We start from the raw sequence: 20091 nt of genomic DNA, 5'->3' as shown, positions 1-20091 counted from the left end.
CTGAAATGAAGAAAGACTTGTATAATTGGAGAGATCTTCACTATTTGTGGTTCATCATTGTCAGTGTAATAAAAAATGATGATATTCAGTGCCATACCAATCAAACTGCCAAGAAATTACTTCATAGAGCTAGAAAAAGAAATAACAAAATTCATCTGGAAGAAAAAAGGTCAAGAATTTCAAGGGAATTAATGAAAGAGGAAAAAAAAAATCAAAGTAAAGTGACCTAGCTGTACCAGACCTAAAACTATATTAGAAAGTGGCAGTCATCAAAACCATTTGGTACTGGCTAAGAAAACGAGTAGTAGATTAGTGGAATAGGTTAGGCTTACAAGACACAATAGTCATTGACTATAATAATCTATAATAAATAATGATAAATTCCAAAACTCCAGCTTCTGGGATAAGAATTAACTGTTTGACAAAAAGTGCTGGAAAAATTGGAAAATGGCAGAAACTAGGCATTGACCACTATCTACCACTACCTATACCAAGATAAGATAGAAATGGGTTTATGATTTAGACATAAAAGATGATACTATAAGCAAATTGGGAGAACAAGGGATCGTCTACCTTTCAGATCTGTGAAGAAGGAATGTATTTATGGTCAAAGAAGAATTAGAGAACATTATGAAATGCAAAAATGTATAATTTTTATTACATTAAATTTAAAAGCTTTTACATTAAAATAGCTAATATAGTTAAGATTAGAAATGAAGCAGAAAATAGGGAAAAAATTTTTATATCCAATGTTTTTGATGAAGGCTTTATTTCTAAAATACATAGAGAATTGAATCAAATTTTATAGGAATACAAGCCATTCCCCAATTGGTTAAAGAATATGAACGGACAATTCTCAAATGAAGAAATGAAAATCATCAATAGTCATGAAAAAATGCTCTAAATCATTTTTGATTTAGAGAGATACAAGTTAAGACAACTCTGACATACTATTTCAGATTTGCCCAGATTGGCTAAGATGATAGGAAAAGGTAATGGTAAATGTTGGAGGGGATGTGGGAACATGGGACCTAATACATTATTGATAGAATTGTGAACTGATACAACTATTCTGGAGAGCAATTTGGAACTATGCCCAAAGAGTTATCAAACTGCATACTCTTTGATCCAGCAGTGTTTGTACTGGGTCTGTATCCCAAAGACATTCATAAAAGAGGGGAAAGGATCCAAATGTCCAAAAATGTTTGTAAGCAGTTCTTTTTGTAGGGCAAGGAACTGGAAAACTGAATGGATACCCATTATTTGGGAAATGGCTGAATAAGTTATAGTATATGATTGTTAATAGAATTTTTTGTTCTATAAGAAATGATTAGAAAGATGATTTCAGAAAGGCCTAGAAAGACTGATATGAATTGATGCTAAGTGAAGTGAGTAAGAACCAAGAGAGCATTGTACAAAGCAACAAGATTATGCAATGATTCACTGTGATAGACTTGGCTCTTTTCAACAATGAGGTTATTCAAGCCAATTCCAATAGACTTGTGATGGAGAGAGCAATCAACATCCAGAGAGGGGGCTATGGAGATTGAATGTGGATCACAGCATCGTATTTTTATCTTTTTGTTGTTTCTTTGCTTGCTTATTTTTTTCTCATTTTTTCCCCTTTTGATATGATTATTCTTGTATAGTATGATAAATGTGGAAATGTTTAGAAGAATTGCACATGTTAGGGGCAGCTAGGTGGCACAGTGGATAGTGCATCATCCCTGAAGTCGGGAGGACCCGAGTTCAAATCTAGGCGCAGACACATAACATGTCTTAGCTGTATGACCCTGGGCAAGTCACTTAACCCCAATTGCACATTTGCAATTGCACATTGCAAAATTGGGGGGGGGAGGAAGGGGGAGAGAAGAATTGTACATGTTTAACCTATATTGGATTATTTACTATCTAGGGAAGGGAAGAGAAGAGAGAGAGGTAGAAAATTTTGGAACAAGGTTTTACAAGGGCGAATATTGAAAACTTATCTTTGCATGCATTTTGAAAAATAAAAAGCTATTATTAAAAAAATTTTAAAATGATGATACTCTAAATTAGTTTACAGATTTAATTCTCTTTTAATCAAAATGTCAAAGACAGACTATAGTTCTAGATAAAATAACAAAATTTAGTTGGAAGGATAGAAGGTTTGGAATTTTTTTGGGGGAGGGACTTTAATAGTAACATATATATAAAAAATGTTTTATTTTTCCAAATACATGCATTGAATCTTGTGTTTTTTTCTCCCTCTCTTTCTTCCTCTACTTCTTACCAAAATAGCAAGCAAACCAATATAGGTTAAACATGTGCAGTTCTTCTAAACATATTTCCATATTAATCATACTGTGCACAAATCAAAAGTGAAAAAAAATGAGAAAGAAAAATGCAATAACAAAAAAAGGTATAATAATGAAGTACTATTCTTTGATCCACATAGTTGCCATAATTGTGTGCAAATCCACTTTCCATCCCAAGCCTATTGGAATTGCCATGAATCAGGTTTAGCATTGGTAAATACCAAACTAATTGTGAAATCATAATTATCAAAATGGTTTCATAGTTATTAAACACAGGAACAGACTAGCCAAGCAACACTGAGCCTTTCTTTGATCTTCCATTTTCTTTAACCATAGCTAATGAAGCCATATTAAATTCATAAGTTGATATGCAAATCATAATCAGATATAGAAGTTAATAATAATAATAACTAATATTATTAATTTTTTTCACAAGCTTCAATTCAACTCAGCTTTAACTTTCCTTAGCACTAACTATAGGATCACAGTACTCTTTTATATTAAGCCATAGTTACCTTCTCTAGTTCTTATCTCTCCACTAGCTGTGTAACCCTGGGCAAGTCACTTAATCATCTTCTGTTTCAGTTTCCTCAACTGTAAAGTGGAGATAGTAAAAGCACCTACTTTGTAGGGTTATTGTGATGGCCAAATAAAATAATATCTATAAAGCACTTAGCATAGTACATGCTAAATAAAGGCTTGTTTTATTCCTTCCTACATGTTCTTTTATTTTTAAATAATATTTTTCCAGTTATATGTAAAAACAATTTTTAACATTTTCAAAAAAATTGAGTTCCTATGCCCAAAGGGCACACTGCATACTTCTTGATCTAGCAATCTCACTACTTGGTCTGTATCCCAAAGAGATCATAAAAGAGGGACCCACATGTATAAGAGTTTTGTAACAACTCTTTTTGCAGTGACAAGGAACTGAAAATTGAGTGCTCATCAGTTGGGCAATGGCTGAATAAGTTAAGATATATGAATGTAATGGAATGGTATTGTTCTTTTTGTAAAAATAGTATTTTATTTTTTCCAAATTCACGTAGAGTTAGTTTTCAACATTCACATTTGCAGAACTTTGTGTTCCAAATTTTTCTACCTCTCCTCTCCTCTTTCCCCTTCCCAAGGCAGGAAGCAATCTGATAAATGCATGTGTAATTCTTCAAAACATATTTCCAGGAATATAATTTTTTCTGTAAGAAATGATAAGCAGACTAATTTCAAAAAAAACTGGAAAGACTGATGCTAAATGAAGGGAGAACACTATACAGGGTAGCAAGAAAATGTGATGATCAGCTGTTACATACTTGACTTTTCTCAACAGTGTGTGGTGATTGAAGGCAATTCCAATTCTTGGATGGACTTGGGATGGAAAATGCCATTCTCAACCAGAGAGAGAACTATGGAGAGTGAATATGAATCAAAGCATAGTTTTTTAACCTTTTTATTGTTGTTATTGTTTGTTTCTTTCTCATGATTTTTTCCCTTTTGGTCTGATTTTTCTTGTGTAACATGACAAATATGGGAATATGTTTAAAAGGATTGCACATATTTATATTAGATTTTTTGCTTTCTTGGGGAGAGGGTGGTAAAGGAAGGAGGGAGAAAAATTTAGAACACAAAGCCTTACAAAAATGAATGTTGAAAACTATCTTTACATGTATTTGGAAAAATAAAATATTATTGAAAAAAAAAAAGTTTTGAGTTCCATTCTCTCTCTCCCTCCCCCTCTTCCAAAATGGTAAGCAATCTGATAAAAGTTATATTTGTACAATCATATAAAACACTTCTATAATAGTCACTTTATACAAGAAGATGTGAAAAGAAAGAAAGAAAGAAAGAAAGAAAGAATGAATGCTTCAGTCTGTATTTAGACAGCATCAGTTCTTTCTCTGGAGACAGATAACATTTTTCATTATTTAGTTCATTGTATTTCTGAGAATTGCTAAGTCATACACATATATACTTCATTACGTAATAAGGCGGTTACTGTGTGCAATGTTTTCCGGGTTCTGTTCACTTTATTTTGTTATCAGTTCATGTAAGTCCAGATTTTTCTGAAATCATCCTGTTCATTATTTCTTATAATACAATAACATTTCATCATATGATCATATACCACAATGTGTTCAACCATTGCCCAATTGATGAGTATCCCCTCAATTCCCAATTCTTAACCATTGCAAAATAGCTGCATAACTATATTTATGTAAATAAACCCTTTTTCCTTTTGTTTTTAAATCTTTTTGGGATACAAACCTAGCTGTGGTATTGCTTGATCAAAGGGTATACACAGTTTTTATAGCCTTTTGGGCATAGTTCCAAATCTGTATGTCCTTTTAATTTCTGATTTTATTGGTGACTTCCATGATCAGATATGTTAGTCTCTTTAGCTCTTCCTCCTCACTAGAATCAATTGCTATATATTAAAGTTTCATTCTTGACAGTTTCTCTTTCATCTTCACTGCTAATCCAGCAGTTTAACAAACAATTGTTGAACATTCTCCAAATACTAAGTCTTAGACTGCTAGATGTGTCAGTGAAAATGTCACAGTCTTTATTCTAAGAGAATTTATAATCTATGAGAAAGACAGCATGAAATAAGATAAGGTAGAATGATAGGGGCAAAGGAGATAACATTTCTAATAGGGGAATGAATATGGGAATTGGATCAGGAGAGACTCATGGAGAAAACAATTTTTATAGGTGGAAAGTGCATTTCAGGCATATAGGATGGTCTTAACAAATACAAGAAGGCAGAAAGAAAGAATTGGGTTCAAATTCCAATTTTGCCACTGTGTCACTTTAGATAAATCATATATTCTCTTTGTCTCAGTTTCTTCATCTGTAAAGTGGGATGAATCATATATGAACTACCAGTTTTATAGCCTATTGTGAGGCACATGGGAAGTAATCTATGTAAAGTACTTTATAGACTTTACATGGGATCTTATTATTTTTTGTATCACAGATAAGCCCCAACATCAGCCATAATAGTTGGGAGTTAACTGTTCATATTTAGGTCCACTTCTTGATATTATTTTTCTATAGAATATCTACATGAAACTGATAGAATAATTGGCAAATGAAGGAACCTCAAGTCCTGGGTACAGTTAAGTGTGGTTGCTGCAGGTATAGTACAAGGAACATATATTTGGGAGCCAAAGACCCGAGTTCAAGGCCCAGCACCAATTCATAATAGCTGTTGGGCAAATTCCTTTACCTGACTGAACCTCAGTTTCCTCATTTTTGTACTATATAACTCACCACTATTTCTAGCATCAAGTATTTTTCTCGTCTTCTGCCTCTGTGACTACATTACCATTGATCTGTTAGAGAAGCAGAAGTGAAACCTATCTAGGTATGGGAGAAGTAGGTTTCTTCCACTTTTGAGATTTTGTGATTTGTAAGTAGAGACTTGAGTTTGGAATCTTTCAAGACATGGAAGATGGCTTACACAATGGCATGAAAGTGGGAGAGGATGGTACAAGATTGGGGAACAGCAACTAAACAATCCCCTTTAGGTAGAATGTAAAGTGTTTAAAGGAGAATTGTTCTTCACTCATTTTAGTCATGTTGATGAGTTCATGAACCCATTTGGGGTTTTCTTGGCAAAGAAATTGGAGTGGTTTGTCATTTTCTTCTCTAGCTCATTTTACAGATGAGAAAACTGAGGCAAACAGGGTTAAGTACCAGCGTCACACAGATTTGAATTTAGGTCTTCCTGTCTCCAGGTCCTGCATCCTGCACTCTAGTTCCTACACCACCTAGCTGCTCTTAAATGAGAGTAGTGTTAAGTAATTAAATTTAGATTCAGATTTCTTAAGGACCATCAGTGCTAGGCAAATTAGTTTGTACTTTATTCTAGAAGCAGTAATAAGCAAGTGAAAGTTCTTGAACATAGATAATATAACATAGTAATAATAACATAGTAAGAGTTTTTGAGTTGATTTTCCTCTAGAATTTCAGGCCATGGTATCCTACCTATTTCTATCTTTGAACTCTGAAATTTATTTAGCTGAATGCTAGGCTACATATCAAAGTATATGCCATTTCCTTCCTAAGGTCACTTCCTTCTACAATTCCATTCATTTCACTTTTAGTATAATTTTTATTTATAAATATATTTTTGATGTCAGCTAGGTGGTTTAGATAAAGGACTGGGCTTGAGGTCTGGAAAACGAGTTCAGGTGAAGCTATAGATGTCTCCTAGTTGCCCCTTGCAAGCCACTTGCTTTCTGTCTTCTTCTGTTTCTGCATCATGGTAAAATGAGAATAATAATGTCCCTACCTCACAGGGTTGTTGTGAAGATCAAATGAGATCAAGTGACATAAATACGACATAAATACGAATAACACATTTTCATACCCACAATAGAACACAAAAGGAAGATTCAGTTTGGTATAGAATCCTATTTCACAGTACTGCTTTTCAAAAGATATTATGTACATATATGTAATAATTTCTAAATATTGGATTGAAAATATTTCTAGTTTATCAGTATTTTTGAATTTTCTATTCTCTCCATTTAAAAATTTTAATATTTTATTTTTTCCCAATTTCCCAAAATTTCCCAATTTTCTCAAAATTCCCAATTTCTATTCTCTACATTTAAAATTTTTAATATTTTATTTTTTCCCAATTAATTTTTCCCTATTTTTTCACAATTTCCCCAATTTTCCCATTTTTCCCCAATATTTTCCCCAATTTCCCAATTACATGTAAAAATAATTTTGAGTTCTAAATTCTCTTGCTTCTTCCTTGTCCATCTCCTTTCTTTAGAAGATAATTATACATGTGCAGTCAGACAAAACATATTTCCATAATTAGTCATGTTATGATAGAAAACAAACAAAAAAACCCAAGAAAAATAAAGTGTTTATATATATATATATATATATATATATATATATATATATATATATATTATAGCTTTTTATTTACAAGATATATGTATGGGTATTTTTTCAGCATTGACAATTGCCAAACCTTTTTGTTCTACCTTTTCCCCTCCTTCCTCCCACCCTTTTCCCCAGATGGCAGATTGACCAATACATGTTAATTATGTTGAAGTATAAGTTAAATACAGTATATGTATACATGTCCAAGCAGTTAAGAAAAATAAAGTTTTATAAAGTATGCTTCAGTCAGCATTCAGACTTCACCAATTCTTTGTATGGAGGTGGATAGATTTTTCATCATAAGTTATTTCATGTAAATCCACGTTTTTTCCAGAGCATTCTACTTATTGTCTCTTATTACACAATAATATTCCATCATAATCATATACCACAGTTTTTTCAGGTATTTCCCAATTGATGGGTGTCTCCTCAATTTCCAATTCTTTGCTACCACAAAAAAAGGGCTACTGTAAATATTTTTGTACATATAGGTCCCTTTTCTTTTTTTAAATCTCTTTGGAATATAGCTCTAACAATGGTGTTATTGAGTCAAAGATTATGCATGGTCTTATAGCCCACTGATCATAGATCCAAATTAATCCCTAGAGTAGTTGAATAAGTTTACAACAATAGTGCATTAATATCTCAGTTTTCCCACATCTCCTTCAACATTTGTCATTTTCTGTTTCTGTCATATTATCTAATCTAATAGGTGTGGGATGTACCTCATAGTTGTTTTAATTTGTATTTCTCCAATCAGTAATGATTTAGAATATTTTTTATATGACCATAGATAGCTTTGATTATTTTATTTGAAAACTGCCTATTCATATCTTTTGACCATTTAGCAATTGGAGAATAACTGTATTCTGAATTTGACTCAGTTTTCTATAACAGTGGTACTCTGGCACTCTGCTGCTTGGAAACACATGGACTTTATTATTCGATGTATTTCAAAGAGAAAAAAAATTTTCCACACTTTAACAGTTGCTTAGCACTTTTCGAACTTGGTTGTTGTCTTGACTGAGCAGTAGAGATATGAGGTTCACCAGATGTACTGTCCAACTCTCAACACTGCTGCTATTGCCTTCAACTTCTCCCTAGCAAAGGTGACAGTATACAAGACTAGCAGGTTGAAGCCCATGATAACTTCAGAGTTATGCAAATTGGCAGGTTGGCAGGTTGCAGTAGATAGTCTACTGGCTCTCAAAGCAATAGTACAGGAAGAGACATGGAGCAGCTGATGGTGCTCAACAGGAGGGGAAGGAGCAGTAGTAAGAGCAGTAAAGTAGTGAAAGCAATGACTCTGGGAATTCAGGGAGAGGCAGTGGCTGCTGCAAAGGACCTAAGACTCCTGGCAGCCTCCAGAACCCTGCATTGCAGAGAACAAAGGACCATTTATCTCCACATCAGGGACCTGCCTCCATTCTTCCTTTCCCCAAGGAAGTTTGGACAATGGGTTAGGGGTGAGTATAAAAATCTAAATTCCTCTCCGAAAGTGAATTGTGTCTATAAAGGAAGAAAGAGCTCAGCTGGACTGGGCTGGGTTGATTTGTTTCTCAGCAGCTGGAGGTTCTATTTGTCCTTTTGGGGAATTGGGTGGGGAGGGATGGTTAGATTGTATACTGGAGCTTCATACCTTGTGGCAAAAATTAATTCAGTACTCATCATTTTCACCACTTGTGCCTTTTAGAACAATTAAGGAGTACCAATGTACCACTCTATTTGCAAAATGAGAAACTTTATCAGAGAAACTTGTAAAAAATTTTTTTATAGTAAGGATTACTGTTTTTTCCTCGATTTTATTTTCTCCCTATTTTATTACGTTATCCTGACTATTCTCCATGATATTTGAATTGTTTATTTCTGACTGCTTTCAGTATTTTCTCCTTGACCTGGGAGCATTGGAATTTGGCTATAATATTCCTTTGAATTTTCATCTTATTATTTATTTCTTTTTTTGCTGAGGCACTTGGGGTTAAGTGACTTGCCCAAGGTCACACAACTAGGAAGTATTAAGTGTCTGAGATCGGTTTTGAACTCAGGTTCTCCTGACTTCAGAACCAGCACTCCATCCTCTGTGCCATCTAGCTGCCCCTGGGAATTTTCATTTTAGAATCTCTTTCAGGAGTTGATCAAATATCAGGGCAGTTTTCCTTGATAATTTCTTGAAAATTCTCAAGTAAAGTAATCCAATAAATTATCTCCTTGATCTATTTTTTAGGTAAGTTGTTTTTCCAAAGAGATATTTCATATTTTCTGTCATTTTCTCTTTCTTTGCTCATTAGCTTTCACTTGCCCCGTTCTAATTTTTAAGGAGTTCTTTTCTTTTTTTTTGCAAAGTTATTTTCTTCAGTAAACTTTTATATCTCCTTTCCCACTTGGCCCATTCTGCTTTTTAGGTTTGTTTTTTTTGTTTTTTTTTTGTCTTCTGTGCCTTTTTTTTACCATTTAGCCACTTTGTTTTTAAGGTGTTGTTTTCTTCAATTTTTTTTTTTTTTGCCTCCTTTACCAAGCTGTCAATTCTTTTGAATTGACTAATTCACATTTTTCTTTCAAGCTTTGGAGTTTATGTTTTGATCTTCCCTGTTCCTAGAATAACTTCTTCTGGTCAGGTTCTTTTTTTGTTATTTGCTTATATTTTTTCCCAGGGGCAACTAAGTGGCACAGTGGCTAGAAAACCAGGAAGACCTGAATCTGGTCTGAAATACTTACTGGTTATTTGACTGTGGGAATATTATTTAAATCTGTTTCCTTCAGTTTCTTCATCTATAAAATGAATTGGAGAGGGAACTGGAAAACCATTCCAATATATTTGCAAAGAAAACCTCAAATGAGGTCACAAAGAGTCAGACACAATTGAAAAATGACTACACATTTTTCCAGTTTATTTCTTGACTTTTGACTTTGTTAAAATTGTACTCTGCTTCCAAAGGTGGAGGGAGCACTGTCTAAAGCTTAAGGTTTTTTGGTATCTGTTTTCAGATCTGCTTCTGGAGGTCTAGAAGTTTTCAGTTTTTCCAAGGTGCTGTGATCTAAGGAGAGGTATGTTTACTACTCTTCTGGCCTATGCTCTGTAAGTGATCACATACACTCTTTTCTGCCCTGGAGCCTCTTGCTCCCTTAGGTGACCATAAACTCTGGTGAGCTAGTATTCCTCTTTGCACTGAGACTAAGACCAAGGGACTGTGGCCCAGATCTATGTATGGGCAGTGTAACTGAGTCCTGCACACAGGGCCAACAAAGAGACTTATACAATTTCTTCCTAACCAGTTGTCTGAGCCCCTTACCATCTGTTGTCTGGGAATTCCAGAAGCTGCTGCCTCCAATCCAATTGCTCTCAAGGCTTTTTGAGGCAGTGTGTATTATCAGATTTCTTAGAGGAGTACCTGAATGTATTAAGCTCTACTCCACCCCAGTGCATTAGACCCATCTTTTTTTTTTTTTAATTTTATTAATAGCTTTTATTTTCAAAATACATGCAAAGATAGTTTTCAATATTCATCCTTGCAAAACCTTGTGTCCCATATTTTTCTCCCTATTTCCCATCCCTTCCTCTAGACGGCAAGTAATCCAATATTTTTTAAACGTGCAATTCTTCTGTACATATTTCTACATTTATCATGCTGCACAAGAGAAATATTAAAAAAGAAAAGAGAAAGAAAATAAAAGCAAGCAAAAAACAACAAAAAAAGTGACACAACTATGTTGTGATCCACATTCAGTCCTCACAATCTTCTTTCTGGATGTAGATGACTCTATCTTGTGATATGGCCTGGATCACCTCACAATAGACCATTCTTGCTAACCTCTTAAGTTGTCAAGTCCTTGGGTTGCAAAAATGTTTCACCCCATCCTTTTGTGGGTTCTGAGATATTTTCTCCAGAATTCATTTTAAGATGTTATTTTAAAGTTGTTTGGAAGGAAATTTTGGGGAATTCAGAAGAGTTCCTCTAAGCTTTCTTCTACCCTCTTGATTCTGCCCAATATTTTTGTGCATTATTAAAAAAAACAGCCTCTCTTTTTTTGGACATCACTATTGCTACCTACCCGATGCCCTTCTCCTCTCCATTCCATTAACCAAAAGAAAAGAAACAAACTAAATTTGTACCAAATAAGCATAGCCACTCAAAACAGTAGCCATGTTCAGAAATGTATTTCTCCTGCCCCTTGTCACTTTTTTGTCAAGAGATTTGTATACATATTTATTTAGTCATAATTTGTCTAAACACATGGTTAGTTATTGCTTTGAGCAGTATTCTTTCAATTTTTAAAAAAATTTACATTCTTGTTTTCCTTGTATAAATTGTTCTCCTGGTCATGTTCACTTCATTTTAAATCAGTTTTATTATCCAGAATATTCTGAGAGCATCTCTTTCATTAGTTGTTATGGTCCAATAATATTCCATTATATTTATTTGCCACAATATGTTCATCTTTTCCCTTGGATTCTAGTTCTTTTCAATCCCTGCCCCTTTAATTCCTCCCTTCAAGATTAGGAAGTTTGATTTGCTTTGGACTATTCTCTCCTTGTTATTATCCTCCCTTTTTAATTTCCCTTTTTCTATCCAAGCTTGTTTCCTTACTGAGTTTTATGTATTTTCATACCAAACTTTTATGTATGCATACGTTAGCTCTCCTTTGTCCATTTCAGCTAAGTGAGATTTGGCCGCTGCTCAATGCCCTTGTTCATTCCTTCATGTTTGCATATTTTTCTCTTCATGTACCCTAATTGTAAAATAATGATAATGATATTAATAGTGATAATAGCTAATATTTATGTAGTTCTTATTGTGTTCCAAGCACTATACTAAATACTTTACAATTTTTTTGGTCATCTAATCTTTATGATAGTCCTGAGAGGCAAGTGATATCCCCTTTTTACACGTGAGGTAAACTGAGGTAAACAGAAAAAGATTCTCACACTGTTACACAGCTATTACATGTTTGAGATCATATTTGAACTCAGATCTTTCTGATTGTAGACCTGGTGCTTTATCCACACTATCATCTAGTTTCAAATAACAAATTTAACATTCTTGTTCTTCCTTTCTACATTTCTAGCTCCTTCCCAGTTTTCAAATAAGTGCACCTTTCAAGGTTTCTTTGGATCCTTTGTTTGTATTTCAACTACTCAGCTTTTGCCTTTTCATTAGAAATACTTGAAAGTCCTCAATTCCCATTAAAAATCCATTTTCTCCCTGTAGAATTACATAGTTTTGCTACTTGAATGTAAGTACATATGTTTTGTCTTCCGGAACAAAGTTATTAAGTCCTATGTAAGCCTTGACTAGCATCTCAATTCTTGGACTATGTCTTTCTAGATATAATTTATTTTTCTTTTTTTTTTTTTTTCAATTTATTTTTCTTTTTTTTTCCTTTGATATGAGAATTCCAGATTTTGGTGGTGTTTCTGTGTACTTTTGTGGTTTCTTCCAATGATTGCCGTATTCCTTCCATCATTACTTTGCCCTCTGATTTTGAAAGGCCTGGGTAATTTTCATCTGTGATTCCTTGTAATAGAGTATCCAGGGTTTTTTTTTTAATCATGGGAGGATTCTGGGAGAATGGCAGAGCAGGTTGGTAAATTTCAAGCTCTCCCAATTTCACAAATTTCACAGATTTGTACATCAGGGAAAACTGATAATAAATCAAGAAGACTTGGAGAAGAACTGGGGTCCTCCTGAATCTCAGATGATCAGAAGAAAGACCCCAGATTGGGATTAATCTGTCTAAAGTGCGTATACCATCAGGCTAGCTCTGCAGAAACATCTAATGGGGATTCCTCAGGCTTGCTGAGTGTGACTGGATTCTCTGCATGAACCACTGATTCTTTTACCTTCTGGCCTGTTTGTAGAGTGGGGATTTGAGTCAGAAAGACAGTGAACTTTAGCTGATTAGGAATGCCAGGCCCAGTTGTGCTTCTGAGACACAGCCCTGGGCAAAAAGGAACCAGTACCCGATGTGTGCAGAAGCAGACTATCTGTGGGCACTTGCAGGAAGGTGGACCTTTGGGTTTGGAGTTCCTGGTCAGAGAAGAGAGCTAAAGGGAAGCTTGAAATACCATTCCCCAACCCCACAATTAGAAGTGCTTACACTAATACTTCTTACTAAAAAAAATGAATTGGTAAAGAAGAAAGAATACCACTATTGAAACATATTATGGAAACAGGGAAGACTGGGGTTCATTTTCAGAGAAGGACACTTTAATAAAAAAAAAAAAAAAAAAAAAAAAAAAGCTTCTATCCCAAAGAGTAATGTGAAATGGCTCCCTACCCAGAGAGAATTTATAGAAGAACTAAAAAAAAGAATTTTAAAATTAAATGAGAGACATTAAGGAAGAGCTAAGGAAAAAAATTAAAACCATCCAAAAAATCCAAGATTATTTTTTAAAAAAAGCTATCCAACTAGAAAAGGAGGTACAGAGTCTTAAAGATTAAAATAATTATTTGAAAATTTAAATTGGGCAAGGAAAAGCCAGTGAAGCTATGAGATATTAAAAATAATAAAACAGATTATGAAAAAAGAGAAAATAGAACAGAATATGAATAAGAAAAATGACAGATATGGAGAACAGATCAAGAAAATATAACAATAAGTGGACTGCCAGAAAGTTGCAATCAAAAACAGAACATTGACACAATAATGCAGGAAATAATCCTCAAAAATTGTTCTTGAGTGATAGAACATGAGGGGAAAGTAGAAATAGAAAAAAAATCCACCATTTCAATGAGATCTTTTGTGGAAAACACATAGGAATATCATTGCCAAATTTCAAAACCCTCAAATCAAAGGGAAAATTTTGCAGGAAAGAAGCTACAATTAGAATTGTACAAGATTTAGCAGCTATAATAAAAGACCACAGATCTTGAAATTATATCTATATACAAGCAAAAAAACTAGACCTACAGTCAAAAATATATCCAGTAAAATTGTTGAGTTGGGAAGGGGACCCCAAACACAGACTGGTGTTGCTAGGTGTCTCAAAAGAATTTGCAGGCTTGAATCCATTTCCTTGTCAAGGGGCAAAATTTTTTGTAATTGTAATACCAATTACAAGTGAACTAAATTCCAAGAGAATTCTGCAGAGAAACAGAAGCAAGGTGACACATTTATCCAATTTTCTATTGACATGCTAATTCTATGGTCCAGAGAAGTGGTCTCTGGAATTTGGTTCCCACTGACCAGATTATTAGTCAGTAATGAATTAAGGAGTGGTCTCCAGTCATCAATGAATCCAAGAGTGGTCTATTCAGAATCAGACAGATGGTCAGAACAATAGCATTCCTAGGTAGGGTGGGAGGGGGGCAAAGCTACAGGATTTTGGGATCAGATTGTTCCCCCCCCCCCCAAATCACCTCATATATCCCTAGAAGCTGATGAGGTGGGAGAATTGAGGATAAGAGATCCCCTAATTGCAATGGGATCCCCTTGGCCAGTGACAGCTTTGCAAAAGAATTCGCAAACCCCAATGAATACAGGCATGAGGTTTGTGCAAAGAATGGGATTTATTTACACTGAGAAGACAGCTTGCTAGGAAGACAGCCTTCTTAGTGGGCAAGGTCTTGTTAGGACTTCTGCAAAGATTCAGTGTTCAGAGTCACTTTTATTTAGCTTTCCGAAGAGGCTTTTTTGGGGGTTTTCCCAGGCCCCAAGCTGGGAGCAATTTTAGGGACTAATCTCCAATTTAACGGGAGGGTGGTGATTATGCTCCTGGCCAAGATCTCCAATTGAATGAGACCACTTAACTTTGGAAAGGGTGTTGTTTGGAAAAGGTGTTTGAGGCTCAGGAACACCCTTTCCCCCACAGATTAAACGGGACACAGTTTCAGAGCCCACCCAAAGATTAAAGGGGACATAATTTACATCAAAGCTATACTCTTTCAAAATTATTTATAATTTTGACTGGAAAAAAGTGGACATTCAATGAACTTGCAGATTTTCAGGACTTTCTATCAATCAAAGCCAAACTTAATAGAAAATTCAACATATAAGAGAAAGATAGAACTCAACATGGATAAACTTTAAACATGAAAAAATTGTTTATGTTTTTGTACATGGGAAATTTAAACTTTATGTTTAAGATTTGCATTGTGTGGGACAGTAGCAAACACAAAAGCAGTCAGAGACTCAGAGTGAGAAAAGGCAAGAAGTGGTTTATTCTTATCTCGGGAGAAAGGGCCTCTCCCATCTGACAAGGTTTGTTAGTAAAATGAGTGCAAAGTAAAAACTGTAAAACACAAGATTAAATAGCCTGAAGAAAGAAGCCCCCACCTCCCAGCCTGTCTTTTTCTTCTTTTGTTTAGGGGAATCCAGGCTTACATTCTAACTGGAGACCTATCCCAGAAATAAAAGAATAAATTGCCTTTAAAAGAGATACTTAAATGCTAATTAAAAGGTGGTGGGAAACTGGAGGGGAGGAACACTTGCAACTTTTTTTTTTTTTAAAACTATAGCTCTACTTGTTTATTATAAAGTCTCAGGTGGCAATTATAGTATAGTTTAAGGCTATATTCTCATGAGTGTCTTCACACAGTTCATTCTATGCAGTATTGATGCAGTGTGGGAAGGGGGAGAGATGCCCTCTACTCGGAGATGCAGATCCAGATGTGAAAGAATTCGCAAACCTCTGAAATCAGTGGCAAAAAGGAAGGTTTTTCCACTAAGATGCTCTCTCTTAGTAGACAAATTTCCTCAATAAGGACATTTGCAAAGAATGTGTTAATAGAAACCTATTTTGTGAGCAAAGCTTGGGGGATAGGGGCAGTTTGAGCTGATTATCTGACCAAGATCTTACAATTGAATGAAATCACTTTGAAGGCTTTTTCCAGAACTTGGAATTTCCTGAATGGGGATCCAGCTACCCTAAAAGATTAATGGGGAGTGATTTTCCCAAGATCTCCAATTGAATGAGCATTTGGAATGTATGCCCCCTCCCAGACTTTTTACAGATCAAAAGGGACACAGTTTCAGAGTTCACCCCTGTCAATATCAGCAATAGCATAGCTCAAAAGAAAGACTGGCAGAGTAAAGGCTAAAATAGTAATCATGTAATATAAATGAGGTACAGAGAAAGAATTGCCACAGAGGCATTAGAGGGGGAGGAGGACGGATAGTTCTGAACACCAACTCATATCAGGAATGGGTTTAATAGGCAACACTACATATATACTTCATATTCATATATATACTTCAAAATCTATAAAGAAATAAGGGGGGAGAGATAGGTGGATGGGGAAGCAAAGGGTGAGGGAAGAAGACAAGGGAGGGATCCCTGGTAGGGGGAGGTTAAGTAATAGTAAACCAAGTTATGGAGCAGAATTTAATGAATCAGCTGGGATAGGAAATACATGTTTGTGTATCTGGGGTGGATGTGTGTGCAAATGTATATATGTATATATTTACATATGTATACATAAATATATATTTTCTTAATTAGCTTGGGGGCAGTGGAGGGATAAAAAAGAGCTATGTGTGTGTCTGTCTATGTGTATATGTAAGTATATATCTACATATATATATTTTAACTGTAGCCTGCTTGAGGGTGGGGGTGGGGATAAGAAGAGGAAAAAAGGAATAATATAAAAAGGGTATATGTTAGGATTCTTACAAGGTGCTAAGTAAGTGGAATTGAGGAGACAGTGGTTAAATCTAGTTTATCATTGATTTAATACTACAACAAATAATGCTTTCCTAGTGATAAAATTATTGATGAGTACTCAGTGTGGGGCATATAAGGAGGAGCTGTCAGGGCCAGAAAGGACAAGTACACTAGAAGCTTTCTGAGCTGAGACAGATTTATTCCATCTTCTACCTTTGTGCTGGCTGGAGGCTGAAGTATAAACCTTTGGATTTGGAGACATTTGGGGGGAGCTAGAGGCAGAAGCTGGCAGAAACAAAGGACTAGCGGCAGGAACTCTCAGAACCAAGGAGAGAGATAGATCTTTAAGAAAGCTAACCGGGCCCAAGGGAGGAGGTAAGATTTTGAAGGAGAGAATAAAGGATTTGGACTTTAATACCTGGCTGCATATGGGGTGATTACTCTGAACTGAAACGAAGGCTGCTCCCAGAAACCCCCCAAGAAACCTGCTCCTAGAGAAGATTACATTTTAGAGAAGAATATTACAGGTATACTACAGAGAACAAAAGAATATTAGGAAGTAAAGAAAAGATGAACAATTCATGAATTAAATTGGTATTTGTTATATATTTTGAATCATCGCTAAGCATATGCCAATGTTCTCTTTTGTTTTATTTTATTTTGTATTGCTTTTCTTTTACTTTTCTCTTGTTTCTTCAAAATAAAATATTAAAAAATATACATAATCATGGTATTCAAGAAGTCCATTGATTCCTACATTTTCTCTCAACATGAATCCACATAATTTTTTTTTATCTCAAGTATCTTAATTTTTCTTCCCTTTTTTAATTTTTTGATTTTTTCTATTATTATTTTATTTATTTTAAATTTTTATTATTTATTATTATTTACTATTATTACCATTATTATTTCAGGGAACCATTGATTTCTATTTGGCCTATTCTGGTTTTCAGGGATTTTCTTTCTTGGATAAGGTTTACTACTTTGTCTTTTAAGCTACTTATTTAGCTTCTAATTAATTTTTTTAGTGTGAAATAATTCATTTTTGCATCTTTATATCTATTTTTTCTTGCTATTTCCTTGTGGAAACCCTTTTTCTTATGCTTATGTTTGATAGATAGTCAGATTTGCAATAATTATTGATACCTGTGGGTGTTTCTTTGATTTATTAATCTCTCCAGCTTTATTTCCTGTAGTTCATCATTGTCCCAGATCCAGGGTTTATTTGCTGCACTTTTGAGTGGAATGATCAGCCCTGCTTGGTTTTACTTTGGGTTCCTTGAGTATTAGGAATAACCTCTACCTCGTAAATATGACTCCCTTGGATCTTTGAGGTACAAAGCACTGAATCTTTAGGGCCCTTTCTGATATCTCAGGACAAAGTGTTTAAGTAACAGCCCCCCGTTGTCCTAGTCTCTGCACAGTATTGTGAATAGTCATTGCCTGGTACTGTTCCCTAAGGTTTTCAAAATCCCCAGTGTTAGGCTTTCTGATCATCCTGGGGATTTCTAAAGGGAATCCTCCGATTTTGTTACCTTTCAGCTTAGGGTCTTACATGTTACATTTGTCTATCTCTGGACACATGACAATCTCTTTTGGGTGAGGGAGGTGGGAAAGAGCTTTCCTCTTACCCCTAGACTTTTGACAGTTTTGGCTCATGTGTGGCTTATTCTTTTGTTCAGGCAGCCAAATTGGCCAGAAATTGTCTCCATTGATTTCTGTTGCAGTATCCATTTGTTCACTTGTATGTCATGGCATCACTTCCCTGATGTCATGGTCCTCTTCAAGAACAAAGGAAAAACAACCCATTTGTTATTTGTCAGAATCAAGTCTGGTACTCCAGTCTCCCTTTCAGTTTCCTTCTCTTTCTAAAATGAAAATGTCCCTCTGACATTCTGGTGTCTGAGAGACACCAGGAATAGGAAGGCAATTATCCTTCTGTCCTCTTCCCTGTTCAGATCACAGTTGGACTATTGTGTTTGGGACTGCATGCCACAGTGTAAAAAGAACATTGATAGACTGGAGAATGTCCAGAAAAGCATGACCTAGGTGATTGGGATTATTCCATGAATTTATGTTGTGATATCATGCCACATGAAGATTTTGTGAAGGAATGTAGAAAACTTTAGGGAAACATCACATTGTCTTCAGTTATTTGAAGTATTATGTGAAAAGGGGCTTAGATTTGTTATTTTTATTTCCTAGTTCCACACTGTGTAAGGGCAGAAAGATAGATTTTAACTGACACAGCTGTCTAAAAGTAAAAGAAACTACTGTGGCAGGTAGTGAGTTTCTCCCAAAGCATCTTCAAGGAAAATTTGGATGGTTATTTGTCAGGTATATGATAAAGTGGGATGGAATGTTTATGAAGGTTGAACTAGGTGATCTTTGAAGTTCCTTTCAACTCTGAGATATTCAATTCTAGGTTAGATTAGAACAATAATTTATTTATATTTATTTATAATATAAATATATATTTATATAGTACTTTAGGGTTTACAAAACACTTTTTTCACAGTAATCCTATGGGCTTAAAATAGTGCAGATACTTGTATCACCATCTTAAAAATGAGAAAACTGAGACTTTGAGAAGTTAAGTAATTTGTAGTCACCCAATTTTGTATGAGGAGAAATTTGAAACCTTATCACCTGAATTTAAGTCAAATCTTGCACTCAGCCAGCTTTAACATTCTGTTATTTGTTTACTCATTCATTTATTTAACAAACACTAAGTATTTCCTAAATCTGAAACATTGTACCTGGCCATTGAGAATATACCAATGAGTGACATGATCCCCCCCTACCTTTAGCTGTCTAGCAGTATAGGCAACATTTGGACAGAAATAGCTTTATTACAAAGAGAATAGTACATTTAAGAAATTATGAGATGACTACAGATGACTTTCGTCAGAGGGATGAAAGGAGGTAGCATTGGGTTTGCTCTAAAGAATAAGTAGGATTTCATCCCATAGTTGGCAGAATGAAAAGAGGTGAAAGTGGGCTGACATTCTGAGGTAGAAAACAGTGGGCAAGAGTTCTAGTGCAGGAAAGCATGGGTTACATTAAGAGGGCAGCTAGTACTCTCATTTACCTGAAGATATACTTGAGGAAAATAGATTGGATCTAGATTGTGGGAAGTCTTAAATGTCAGAGTGAGGAGTTTGACCTTTATGTACCAGGCTATTGGGTTTTAAGGGCATTAAGACATTTTAAGCAGTGGCTTTCTATTTGCCCCACCCTAGGAAAACATGACCATGGTTCCTGCTTGAATGAAAACCTCTCATTCTG

The 20091-nt window shown here is 35.0% G+C and overlaps 1 protein-coding gene across 4 annotated transcripts in view; it reads left to right on the top strand.

Moving 5' to 3' along the window:
- The window catches only part of PPP1R16A (protein phosphatase 1 regulatory subunit 16A), a 123990-nt gene that overhangs the window by 41304 nt on the left and 62595 nt on the right, over positions 1-20091 (top strand). For 3 of the 4 annotated variants that reach the window (XM_031947359.1, XM_031947358.1, XM_031947357.1), the window contains one exon: positions 10188-10247. The exons of the other annotated variant lie outside the window; for it this stretch is intronic. The gene's annotated coding sequence lies outside the window, so the exon portion shown is untranslated. The remainder of the gene's footprint in view (positions 1-10187; positions 10248-20091) is intronic. 4 annotated transcript variants of the gene reach the window in all.

The sequence above is a fragment of the Sarcophilus harrisii genome, chromosome 1, assembly GCF_902635505.1.
Source record: "Sarcophilus harrisii chromosome 1, mSarHar1.11, whole genome shotgun sequence".
NCBI classification, from domain to species: Eukaryota; Metazoa; Chordata; class Mammalia; order Dasyuromorphia; family Dasyuridae; genus Sarcophilus; species Sarcophilus harrisii.
The sequence above is the reverse complement of the archived record's forward strand: the minus strand, read 5'-3'. Positions and strand labels throughout refer to the sequence as shown.